General features: G+C 42.2%; 1 long non-coding RNA gene across 1 annotated transcript in view; it reads left to right on the forward strand.

Moving 5' to 3' along the window:
* The window catches only part of LOC309622626, a 169,232-nt gene that overhangs the window by 10,355 nt on the left and 144,970 nt on the right, over window positions 1-13,907 (forward strand). The window lies entirely within an intron of this gene.

Raw genomic sequence — 13,907 nt, forward strand, 5'->3', positions numbered from 1 at the left:
GGCGCCCAGAAAGATCAGTTGACTCATCTGAGATAACATGGCCTCCCGCAAGAAAGCCTTGCCTGAAACAAAAACAAAAATGAAACAAAACAAAAAACATGGCCTCAATAGCAAATTTGAGACTCCAACTGAAGTTACTTGTTGCGTGATGACAATGGCATAAATATTCTAAAGTGACACAGAGTGTTTTTTTCAATTGTTCAAGGAAAAAGACAATATTTAGAGTTGACTAGAAAAGGCTATTGAACAGCTAGTTCATCGATCACGTCATGGACACTATAAATAGAAATGAAACCTGAATAAAGCTGGGCCACTTTGGGGCTGGTCTTGGCAGCGTGTCGTGTCCAAAAGAAACACGAATCCAGCTGCAAAAATGCCTTGCAACGTAATGTAAGGAGTCTCTTGGAGAAGCAGCATGACACACTGGGGAACATCCCCAAATCTTTTTTCTAAAGTTTCCCTCATCTCGGTAGCTGCTCCCCCTAAAATGGCTCTTCCCCAAAAGACCAACCTCCATACCCACTCTCCGCCGCTGTGCTGCCCCTTTGCCGGCCACCCTTACCTCTCATGCCTTCCGGAGTTCATTTCTTTCCCTGGTCATTCCACAGCCTTTCTAATATAAATCAGTTTAACACTTCAGCTCCCTCTAAGGCTCTTCCACAGTTACCTCTGGTCAAGATGATGACCATGGGACCAGAAGGCAACACAGAACTCAGGCTGAGGATGGAGACTTGGAGATGGCTGTGTGTGTGTGTGTGAGTGTTACGCGAACCTTTGTTGTCCCTGTCACACAAACTTACAGTTTACATCCTTCAGTGGTTCCCAGCTCCTTTCTACAACCACAAGGCCCAGTTTATCTGGCTTCATCTCCGCTCCAGCCACACTGCTACTTCATGTTCACACTGCTACTTCATAGTTCGTCACCAGCCACTCTCCAGCCTCAGGACCTTTGCACTTTACTGTCCTGCCCAGAACACTTTTCCACAGATACCCACATGACCAGGTACCTCCCTTTACTCAAATTGCTGCTCAGATCTCTCCTGATTAGTGGGGCTGTCCATAGGCTCCTGATCAAAGATAACAAGCTCCTGTCTCTCCATCTCTTCGCCCTGCTTTCTTTTTCTTCAGCACACTTATCACCACTTCAGGGTGTATATTTATTTATTATTTGTATCTCCCACTAGAAAGCAAGCTCCGTGAGGGAAGGGACTTTGTTTTGTTCTCTGCTGAATCCTCAGCACCTAGAATGTTGCATGGAAATAGTAAATGCTCAATAAATATTTGTTAAATGAATAGATGGCACTTATTCATCAAGATCTTATGAGAAGGCTAATAAATCCTTCACTTAAGGAAGAATATATTTTCCTTCTGAAACTTGACACTAATTGTGTAGTCACAAGTTTCCTAATGAATCTCTGTGTTCTATTTGCCCCCTTTGGCTTCTTTAGTTCCTGACTCTGTGCCTCACGTGTTGTGTGGTGCCCTCCACCCCCAGCCTGCCCCTCCCACCTGTTGTATATAAGGTCCTAGTTTTCCTGTCCAGTTTCCAAGTCAAGCTGCTTGGTCTCGTTGAATCCCCTAAGCCTTCGTGCCCCCAGATCTCCAGTTCAGGTGTTCACAGACTCAGCTAGTTAGAGCTGGTCATTTGCCTCCAGAAGCGTCAACTATCTGTGAGTCCCCAGGGCACTGGTGTCTTGAAACACAGAGGACTCTGGAGCCCTGGCTTCTCAGCATCTCTGATGTCTGTGAGCCGCGGGGAGTGGTAGCTGGGGGCTCTGGTATGTGTGGCCCCCAGCATCGTTAGGGCGTTTCTGGTGAGAAAGAAAATGGCTCAAAGCAACTGTGTGTGATCACCAGCACCACTAACGAACTGCTGCCTCCAGGATGGCCCCATGCCCCTCTCACTTCGCACTTTCCTGGAGACAGCACCATGATGTCAACGACCAGCAAGAAGCAAAGCATCCTGCTAGTAAAGAATTTGGCTTTGCCCAAAGAGAGGGCTGGCCCTTGCCCCTGGCTTCTGGAAGGCAGTCTGTGCCATTCCTGATAGAAGTGTCTTTGTTTAGGGCAGAGCCTGGACACAGCAGATCTTGGGGGGCGGGGGAATAGCCACACCCCATAGTTTTAGGGTGGGAGCTGGCCAGGCCGGAAAGACCAACCTTGAGACTTAGGATAGGAGCTTTAGGTCACACAGTATCAGTGGACCTGGAGGCTGGGATCAACTCATGGGCAGTTGGTCAGTCAACCATGCCTATGGAATAGGGCCTCCATAAAGCCTCCAAACATCGAGGCTCAGGGGGGGCTTCCCTGGTTGGTAATATTCCGTGTGTTTTGTTGCACATCGATGTCAGGGTGGTAATGTGTCCTAAAGACAGAAACTTGGCTCTCGGCGCCCTCTCAGACTCTACTTTACGTGTCTCTTCCTTCAGCTAATTTTAATCTGTATCCTTTTCCTGTGGTGTTCCATAACTGTGAGTATAATAGCTTTCAGTGGATTCTGTAAGTCCTTCCTTCTAGTGAATTACCAAAACTGAGGGTGGTTTGGGGAACCTCCTCCCACAAACTGCAGTTGGTGTCAAAAGTGAGGGCAGTCTTAAGGACTGTGCCTCCAAACCTTGCAATTTGGCTAACTCTGGGTCCGTCTCCGCGCCATAAGGAGACTGATGCTTCGGCTTCAAGGCCTTTCAATTCAATACAACATGCATCCTCTCTTTTTCCATTTAGCTGTAACTTTTATATTTCTTTATATCCTATTTCAAAGCTTTCACAGAGGAAAGGGACTTCTAAAACAGGAGAGAAACATGTCTGCTCTTTATGTAATATTCGCATCAGTAAGTCCCAAGATACTCTAAAAATATAAAATTTTAAAATGATTTCCCAGCACAGTATTAATTTTTCAGCATAATTCAATCACCTGCCTAAGGCCTCATAACACTCAGAGCAAAACTGAGAATGGAACATGAAATGCCTGATTTCCCTCTGCCCGGAAGACCATGGTCAAGACCAGGGACACACTAACCTTAGAACACACTGGAAAGCACACGAGCCCCAGTGCAGAGCAGGTGAAGGGGCCGAGCCAAGCAAGAGATGAGGGAAAAATACAGAAATGCTGAAGGGGGAGCCGCAGGCAGTTCTGAACTCAAAGAGATCACAAGGTGATACATGAAGTTCCCACCAGCAGGCGATAAGACAGCAGAAGGAAAAAAGGAGGGGGTGAAGAAAGACCCAGAGGCACTTAGTAGATGTGAACACAGAGAGAAAGTGGGGAGGAGATCGTCGAGCTGGGGAATAAGCCCAGCTCATCCCTGTTCTAGGAAAAAGCAAGGATTGCGCTCAATGCTTTCTCCCTTTATCTTTTCAATCAGCCAACATGTAACACTAGGGGCTTTTAGCAGAACCTAGCATTGCCTTATTGTCAGCTGAACATGAGTGTTCTTCCTCAACCCAGGAAATTGCATTTTGTTGAGAATAAATGGAATTTAAACCTTAAAATCTTGACAAATAGCTGGAATTTAGTACCATACCTCAGAAGTCAAAGAAGACTCTTGCCTTAGAAATCATGTGCTTTTCCACCCTGAGGGTGAAGGGCGAGAGGGGAATAACCCTCTCTACACCCCATCTATAACTGATGGAGTGGAGAAGAAGATGAGGAGCCCAAAGGCAGAGAGGCAATCGCCACATTACCTGAGCAAGAAGCAAAGGGAGAAGAGAGGCTCTGACCTTCGTCAAGGAAAAAAAAGGTCATTTGGGAAAGAAGCAAGAGGATAGGGCATGTGTGGTGCAGAGACCCTCAGTCTGGCTGAGCCCACTATCAGGCCCGACAGCAACCCCAAACACGGATGTTATGCCACACAGTGTGCCCAGCCCTAAGTAATGAATGGTGATTGGTCTAAGCCAATCATAGCAACCCTCTTCCTCTTACCAAGTGCTGGTTGCCCAGCCTCCCTCTTTAGCTAGGGTAGCTGTGTGACTCAGTTGGTGCCAATAAAATATAAAAGGAAGCCTGCTAGGAGGTTTCTGGGAAATGTTTTGCTTTTTTGTTAAAACAAATCAATATGGCTGGTGCCACCCCTTTCCCTCTTCCTCCTGCGTCCCCGGCTGCCCTTGATGCCTGAAGCTGCAGCAGCCAACATGAAGCCTCAAGGGACGGGGCAGGACAGTCACAGAGACACCAGCCCTGACGACGTTAAGCCACTGAATTGAGCCAGCAGCTGCCCACCTGCGGACTTCATGGGAGGTAAGAAAAACCAGAACTTGTTTGCTTAAGCTACCCCCGGTTGCGTCTGCCCTTCCCAGCAGCCGCTGAGTGCAACCTCAATACAAAAGTCTTATTCCAAGAAAACATCTTTCAATCTTGATAGACTTTATAACTGGTAAAACCACAGATTAGATGATCACAGGCGAAATCCTGCAAAAGGAAAAAAAGGAAAAAAGAAATTTGTCTTGGAGTTCATGGAATCCATCAAAGAGGCCTCTGATTCTCAGGGCTTCACACACTCCAGTCTGAGAACTGAACTAGGCCAGAGATGCAATTACAGCGAGGGTAAGAAAGACAAGGCATTGACTGGAAGAAAAGAGTCAGCTCAGGAAAGTGAGAACATGGGCACTGGAACAGGGGCCGGCCCAGCATCCCTCCGGCAGAAGGAAAATGACAGTAAGAAATCCCTTTTGGCTTGGCCTCTACCCTTCAGGCCAGACAGCAGTGGACTGAACCTCCAGGAGCCAGGGAGCCTTGTCTGTTGGTGTTGATGGGGGGTCGAGGAGCAATCAGCCCCTCTCTGGGTCCCAGCATGACAAGCCCAGAGCTGGAGCAGAGGCCAATTGCGCTTGTACCGAGCGCACATTAGATCCCCAGAGCGTTCTGGAAGCTGAACATAAATTGAAGTTTACAGTCCTTGACCCCCAAGAGTTATCCTCTGAAGGAGAATGAGAATAAGGGAAAACCAACAGGAGACAGAGAGGTGGAAAAGAAAAGCCAGAAAAAGAATAGATGCTAGACAAACCAGCTGAGGGCTCATGTCTTCCTCTAGTTTAAGAAGGCTTTTCTTTTTTAGTTCTGACTATATTTTGAAACTGACATATTTTAAAACTGAGTTCTACTTAAAGAAAATTCAATACATAAAAAAATGTTGAAACAAGATCATTCACATTGTGGATGGAGAGTTCATTTTACATACTGCAGAGGTTGTTCATAAAATGCACTTTCATAATACCTTTACTCCAAGATCTGAATTCAGCAGAATTCTTCAGTATCGTGTCCATGTACAATCATAACATCTTACCTGTGTGTAAAGCACTTCATACTTTACAAAACGTGTCCACAACTTGTTTGCCCCCATGACAATTCCATTTAAAACTTATGATAACCCTATGATTATGAAAGGAACAGATTTTTCCTTTCATAATTATGTTTTTGTTCAAAGAAGACATTCATTTTAAAGGTGGGTTTACTTTTAGCTGAGTATAAAATTTATATGTGTTCATTGCATGAAATTGGAAAATACAGAAAAGTAGAAGGGGAAAAATTTACCATACCCCAAAGAAAACCACAATGATTTTAAACTTTTCTTTCTTTTTAAATAATTTTTTAATTAAAATATTATTGACAGATAACATCATATTAGTTTCAGGTGTACAACATAATGATTCAGTACTTGTATGTATTGCAAAATGATCGCCACACTAAGTCTAGTTAACCTCCATTGCCATACATTGTTACAATTTTTTTCCTTGTGATGCAAACTTTTAATGTCTACTCTCTTAGCAACTTTCAAATATACAATACAGTATTGTTAACCACTGTCACCATGCTCACATTATATCCCCATAAGTTTTTCTTTTAGTCTTTGTGCTGTGTGTGGTATTTTTCCATAGGCATAATAATATTGATTAGACAATTTTATTTTCTGCTTTTGTTTCATCTAACATTATAACATGAACATTTTCTCAGGATATTGTTACTCTTACTAAATATCATTTTTTAATGATTGCACACTATAATTTACGTATTTCTGATAATGAAATACTTTACTAAAATAAATACTTACTTTGTTTTGAATTACCCTGTCAGTGTCATTTAAGCAAAAATCTAAATGAATTATGTCATTATAAGATCTACCAAGCTAATCATTCTCCATACTATTGAGATTTTCCTGGTTTCACTCGCTCTCCGATGAACATCATTATGTACAAATCTTTTTATATATCTTAGATGAATTTCTTTTAGGCTAAATTACTAGAGATGGCACTACTGGTCCCAAAGGAAAAAAACGTCTTAAGGTGCTTGATTGTAAAAATTGCTTCCCAAAAGTATTATAGCTATCTATACGCCAAAGTTTCCATTTAACCACACCCTCACAGCACTAAGCAGGTGTTTTTTAAAAAATTTCTTTTTCAGTAAAAAATCATATCTCATTATTATTAATTTACCTCATCTTTGATTACCACCAAAGTTGGTACATCTTTCCAGAAATTTATTAACTAGCTCTATTTTCTCTTTTGTGAAGGATTTGGCCCTAGGTCAGAAACAAACCTCATTTTACTGCCAAGGGGAAAAAAAGCTAGCAGAAGTTAAACCATTTCCCCAAGACTACACAGTTACTAAAATGATTAAGTGAGGGATCCAGTTCAAGCATTTAGAGGCCTACTTAAGTAATTGCCCCTCCCACCACCACCAGTTTTTTTTTTTAATACCTCAAACCTACTTGCAAATATTAGCAAGATAAGTACATTTTAAAGCACACACTTCGGGACTTCCCTGGTGGCACAGTGGTTAAGAATCCGCCTGCCAATTCAGGGGACATGGGTTCGAGCTCTGGTCCGGGACGATTCCCACATGCCGCAGAGCAACTAAGGCCATGCGCCACAACTACTGAGCCTGTGCTCTAGAGCCCGCGAGCCACAACTACCGAGCCCACGTGCCACAACTACTGAAGCCTGCGCACCTAGAGCCCGTGCTCCACAACAAGAGAAGCCACCGCAGTGAGAAGCCTGTGCACTGCAACGAAGAGTAGCCCCTGCTCGCTGCAACTAGAGAAAGCCTGCACGCAGCAACGAAGACCCAACGCAGCCAAAAATAAATAAATATATTTTTTAAAAAATTAGTTCCTTTAAAGCACACACTTCAAGCTCATAGCGTCTCTGCAGGTTTATCATTGAGTAAACTGAAGCCCACAGACTCACGTGGGCATCTGTTGCAGGCCTAGAGTCGGCTCTTCAACTGGAAAGAGGACCTGTTTCTAGTTGTGTGCTGTGTGAGTTCTCTTAGGCTTAAGGCTTTAGATGCTTACACAACAGAGATGTATACATTATGGTGAAATGTAATGGGCAAGCTAGGAGCAAAACTGAGAAGAATTCATTTCTAAACAAAACTCTTAGGAGTCAAGGGTTTCAAAGTCAGGCAGAGAGTTGTGGTTTGCAATCAGTGAAAATAGGTAAATCCTATTTTCAGGCAGAGCGATTGACTAAGGAAAAAATTAAATATCGGTGAATTATCTGTGAGAGCAAATACATTTAAGAAAGATCCAGATAGAGAAGTAACACAACTTCTGCTTTTAATTTTTAAAAAATGGATTGTTTTTAAATGGAATATTGAATCAGTGGTGCTGATACAATCCATTAACCACTTAGAAAAGAATAAATTATTCCCTACTTCATGTAATATGCCCATTCGTTCTGGATAGGTTGGTGTTACATATAAAAATGAAACCATTAAAGAACTAGAAAAGCACAAATTTAAGAAAAGCCTAAATCTAGGTTCTGATTTCAAGGTGGAAAAGCTTAAAAGCCAAGGAAGCCTCCAGAAAGGAAGAGACAGAGGAAAGAAGTTTCAAACTTCTAAACAAGGGAGAGGGAGGGAAGAAGACTTGGCAAAACAAATAAAAATTTTCCAGCTCATCATCCAAGTTAAAAGGCAAATATCAAACTAGGGAAACAGTAGCAACTTAAACAGCAGACACAGGGTTAATAACTTTACTATGGAACTGTTACTAATGGGAGGACCCAGAGAGCATGGAAAGTAGAACACCCTTATTCTCGTAGTGGGCGTGTATGACACATATCATTACACCCTTTCTGAAGAACACTTGGGACAGTATGTCTTAAATAAAGTCTTAAAAATAAAAGCTCATACTCTTTGATCCAGCAATTCCACTTCTAAGAAAGAATCAGAGATCTGTGAAAAGATTTTTATATAAAGATATTTATCATAGACTTTTTTTAAATTGAAGTATAGTCGATTTACAATGCTGTGGCAATCTCTGCTGTACAGCAAAGTGACTCAGTTATACACATTGAGACATTCTTTTTTCATATTCTTTTCCATGATGGTTTATCACAGGTTACTGAATATAGTGCCCTGTGCTGTACATTAGGACCTTGCTCTTTATCCATTTTACACGTAATAGTTTGCATCTACCAGCCCCAGACTCCCGGTCCAACCCTCTCCCTCTCCCCTTCCCCCTCCTCCTTGGCAACCACAATATCATAGACTGTTTATAATAGTGAACATTTCTAAAAATTCTAAATGTCCCCAAGTAAACTAGTTCAATAAAAATGGTCTTTCCATCAAGACTCATATTTTAAAAGAACATTTAATACAAGGAAAAATATTTGTGGTATTTGAAGTGACAAAACAGTATATAGAGCATCAGTATAATTTTATAAAATGAAAAATACTAACTATATACACTGTGGTGATAACTGGATATGGTTACAGATGATTTTTTAGTTTTCTTCTTGTACTTTTAAAAAAATATTATTTTTTTAAATTGAGGTGTAGTTGATTTACAATGTTGTGTTAGTTTCAGGTGTACAGCAAAATGTCTTCTTGTACTTTTCTGTGTTTTCCAAACTGTCTAAAATAAGTTTGTGTGTGTTTCTGTCTGTGTGTGTCTTTGGTGGTGTGGTGTACAGGAGATCTTTGGAATAGTAGCCCAGTGGACAGTGCTCTAAATATCTTCGTTTCCCTCCCCCCATACACACACACATATGTTAAAAACATCTTGTTGGAATCCCACAAAGGCCTATAAAATGGAGACTACACAGGTGGGTTACCAGATAAGCTTTCTTAATGAGAAACTGGAAAGAAGTGAACAGCAAGTTTGATGAAATCATTTTTTTCATAAAGCTGTAAATATTACAGAATATAGATAAGAACATAAACGACGGCAAGATCAAAGACCCTATGGAACAAATCCACTAGGAGAGAAGGTAAAATTTATAGACTGAATTCTTCTTCTTAATCCTGTTCCCTGTGAGTGTCCAGTATAATGACGGTTTAAATTATATCTGCAATTTTCTTAGCGATTCGCTTACTTTTCAAGTTTGTAAACCAACACATCAACAATTCCCAATCAATGGGATAGCATTTCTCCAGGGAGCTATGAAAATATACCTTGCATTTAAAGGTAATAAAAAACATGACTAAACATGCCTCTGTTCTTCATAACGCAAAAGTACCACATCTGGTCATTTTTAAAAAAATGCATTATACAGAGTTGCAAGGATGCCAGATACTTATTACAAAGAACTGTTTTATCCATTTAGCCCAATTTTCCAGATGTTTTATTACTTGGACACAGGACAATTGTTGAAACTGGTTATTGAAGCCCATTTATTTCAAGGGGTTCGTCTGCAAGCCATAGGAAGCATTTGAGGGACAAGTAATTTATGACAGGCCACAAGGCAATGCTTGAGGAGGGCTGCTGTCTCACTGAGTCACAAATAATCCCAACAAAGGACAAACTACCCTATTTTGTTAACACCCAGCTTCATTTGCAAAATTTGCCTCTTAGGCCAGCACTTAGTTGTCATTTCACATGCAAATGTGATGCACATAATTGGAGCAATTTCCATAATAGTAGGTCAAGTTGGCTGTGACAGTTTAGCTGTGATTGGAGGCCTGGTTCTCATTGTCTACCAGCAACAAAATACTCACTTGGACCAGTTGGAAGTCTTGTCCTCATAAAGACAACAGGATCAGGTTCCACGGGAGCAGGTGTGGCTTCCCCTAGCCCTTCAGCAGCCGGGTGTCCCTGCCCTCGCCTCCCCCATCCCTCCCCAACACCCCACACAATCAGAACCTGCAGAGCACTAGCCTTGGGACATCAGTGGAGCTGGTCCTGGCAGCCACAGTCATTGCAGCTAATTAGAAGGCATCTCACTGTGGTCAATTCTCTCCACATGTCTATCAAAATAGGGATTTGAGCAGGGAGCAAAATCTTTTTTAGCTTTGCATCTCTGAAGTCACAGCCAGACACAGTCACTCTGTGTCTTTGCTTCACATACAGATGTAGGAGATCTCAGGGCATCTTGTAGGTGTGTTTTCAGGCTAAAAGGGCCATGTTGCAAATTGCCCTAAGCCAAAGCATTCACGAGCAAGTAAGTATTGGGCAATTTATTTGTTGTTGTTTTTGGTATTCTTGTAAATGCTGGTCACCTCTGGCATTCGAGAGAGTGGAGACTGTGCGTCCTCTCCTTGACAATTTTGCTACCAGGTTGTTTATTGCAGTGAAATGGAATCTGAGATCAAATTCTGCTGAGTATGTCAGTGTTTATTAACCAGCAGGTATAAAAATGATCATATAGTGCTTTCTTATGAGTGGGGGAAATGTCCCCTCTCTCTTCAGGCATTCCAACTAGCTCTTTGCTTGAGAGATTCACTCCAAGGAGAAACAATATTTTTTAGAGCAGGATTAGCCAACTTACTGGTTGGGTCAGGGGATGAGGTCACAGGGATGAGGAAGAGCGCAGAGTCAAGCAAACATCTGAGGGTCAAGTACTGCTCCAAAGGCTTGGGCTGGGCTGGCCAGACCCTCATGTTACCGAGTCCAAGCTCACTCTGCTTGCCGCCATGACAGGCCAATAAATCGGGAGACAAGGTGTTGAGGCAAAGAATACAACTTTATTTCGCTTTAAGCCAGCAGACGGAGAAGATGGCAGACAAACATCTCCAAAAAACCATCTTATGGGGTCTGGATGCCAGTTTCTTTTATAGAACAGAGAGGGCGAGGAGGTGAGGAAGTAAAGTGAAAAGGCCATTTATCTTGCAAAACATCTCCTCACATGGCCTGCCTCAGGGAGGGGATGTGTTAATTTCTTCTTTTCTGAAGCCATTCACAGGTGGGCAGGGTTCCCTGAGGCAGGCCATTATGTATGATTATAATAACAAAAGCAACAAAAGCAAAGGTTAAAGTCAAAGAAACAGATCCAACATGGAGTCAAAATTGGCTCTTCCCTGTTACACTCATACTTGCTTGGGTGAGGGCAGTAGGGCCCATGACAGTCTTTCTAGTCAGCCACAGATTTCAACTCTGCATTTCTATGGGGAATCATTCCAGTCATTACTTCCACTAGTTAACCAACCCTCTATTGTTAGATTTCAAAAACAATATTCAAATCCATAATTCTGGAGTGTATATTCTTGATTAGGGTGCTTTAGAGGCTCACTGCTCATCCCTGAAGTGTGGATCCCTGATTAGGGGGCCTCAAATGCTAACTGGCCCCTCATGCATCACACTGTTTACAGTGGATAATATTAAACTAAATGATCTCAGGTTATATGACATCCACAGTCCATAAGGAGTGGGTTGGGAAGGGACAAAGGCTCCCAGAGAATGGACAACTTGTTCTGTTGCTTCACAAAGGGATGGAGCCTGGCTCTTTGATATTCAGCCATAAAATGCCTTGATTGTGATCTATTCGGAGGCTGGACCCAGCCCAGGCAGGGTTACCTGATGGAGATAGGGAACAGGTGCAGGGGTGGGGGAAGGGAAATCCCAAGAGCTGTAGCAGTGTGCCTCATCCAGCAGCTTGTCTTTTTTGTTGGTTTGTTTTTTGTTGTTGTTTTTGTTTTGTTTTTACTTTTTACTGGTGTATCTTTTTTTTTAATTGGGGTATTGTTGTTTTACAATGTTGTGTTAGTTTCTACTGTACAGCAAAGTGGAGTTCCCTGTGCTATACAGCAGGTTCTCATTAGTTATCTATTTGATACTTATTAGTGTATATATGTCAATCCCAATCTCCCAGTTCATCCCACCCCTCCCCTTCCCCCCTTGGTGTCCATACGTTTGTTCTCTACATCTGTGTCTCTATTTCTGCATTGCAAACCGGTTCATCTCTACCGTTTTTCTAGATTCCACAAATATGCGTTAATATACGATATTTGGTTTTTGTTTCTGACTCACTTCACTCTGTGTAAGTCTCTAGGTCCATCCACGTCTCTACAAATGACCCAATTTCATTCCTTTATATGGCTGAGTAATATTCTATTGTATATATGTGCCACGTCTTCTTTATCCATTCATCTGTTGATGGACCTTTAGGTTACTTCCACATCCTGGCTATTGTAAATAGTGCTGCAATGAACATTGGGGTGCATGTGTCTTTTTGAATTATGGCTTTCTCTGGGTATATGCCCAGTAGTGGGATTGCTGGGTCTTATAGTAGTTCTATTTTTAGTTTTTTAAGGAACCTCCATACTGTTCTCCATAGTGGCTGTATCAGTTTACATTCCCACCAACAGTGCAAGAGGGTTCCCTTTTCTCCACACCCTCTCCAGCATTTATTGTTTGTAGATTTTCTGATGATGCCCATTCTAACCAGTGTGAGGGATACCTCATTGTAGTTTTGATTTGCATTTCTCTAATAATTAGTGATGTTGAGCATCTTTTCATGTGCCTCTTGGCCATCTGTATGTCTTCTTTGGAGAAATGTCTATTTAGGTCTTATACCCATTTTTGGATTGGGTTGTTTGTTTTTTTTGATATTGAGCTGCATGAGCTGTTTGTATATTTTGGAGATTAATCCTTTGTCTGTTGATTCGTTTGCAAATATTTTCTCCCATTCTGAGGGTTGTCTTTTTGTCTTGTTTATGGTTTCCTTTGCTGTGCAAAAGCTTTTAAGTTTCATTAGGTCCCATTTGTTATTTTGTTTTTATTTCCATTACTCTAGTAGGTGGGTCAAAAAAGATCTTGCTCTGACTTATGTCAAAGAGTGTTCTTCCTATGTTTTCCTCTAAGAGTTTTATAGTGTCCAGTCTTACATTTAGGTCTTTAATCCATTTTTTTTTTTAACATCCTTGCCCATGAGCTTCTTTTTTTTTTAAATTAATTAATTTATGTTTATTTTTGGCTGCATTGAGTCTTCGTTGCTGTGTGCAGGCTTTTCTCTGGTTGTGGCGAGTGGGGGCTACTCTTCGTTGTGGTGCGCGGGCTTCTCATTGTGGTGGCTTCTATTGTCGCGGAGCACAGGCTCTAGGAGCGTGGGCTTCAGTAGTTGTCGCTCGTGGGCTCTAGAGTGCAGGCTCAGTAGTTGTGGCACAAGGGCTTAGTTGCTCCGCGGCATGTGGGATCTTCCTGGACCAGGGCTCGAACCCGTGTCCCCTGCATTGGCAGGTGGATTCTTAACCATTGTGCCACCAGGGAAGCCCAAGAAGGGCTTTTAAAATGATAGCTTCTCTGAGCCCCCAGGAGCCTCCTGCTGTGAGAAATACTGAAATGGAGCAGGACCCTATGGGGCCTTCCAGGGACAGACCCTTCCCCCTCATATCCTCTGCTTTAGCTCCTCTCTGAATTACCTAGATAATAGTATCTGATGCACATTTCCTGAGTTGTTTTACAGATACGAAATCCCCCACCAAATGGAAGATGTTAACTATTTAATGACCATGAGCACATAGCCCCTAGACCTACTGGAGCCTGAGAATTCATAATGTTAACCCCTGTGACATTGCCCTGTTACCTCACCATCATCCAATCAGAGAATTGTGCAAGAGTTGATAACATACCCTGCGACTGTCCCTCAGCTTGCCTTTAAAAATGCTTTGCTGAAACCCTTTGGGGAGCTCAGGTTTTTTGAGCACTAGCTGTCCTGAACTCCTTGCTTGGTGCCCTGCAATAAATGCTGCA

Source organism: Balaenoptera borealis, assembly GCF_965194805.1.
Source record: "Balaenoptera borealis genome assembly, chromosome: 2".
Lineage (NCBI taxonomy): Eukaryota > Metazoa > Chordata > Mammalia > Artiodactyla > Balaenopteridae > Balaenoptera > Balaenoptera borealis.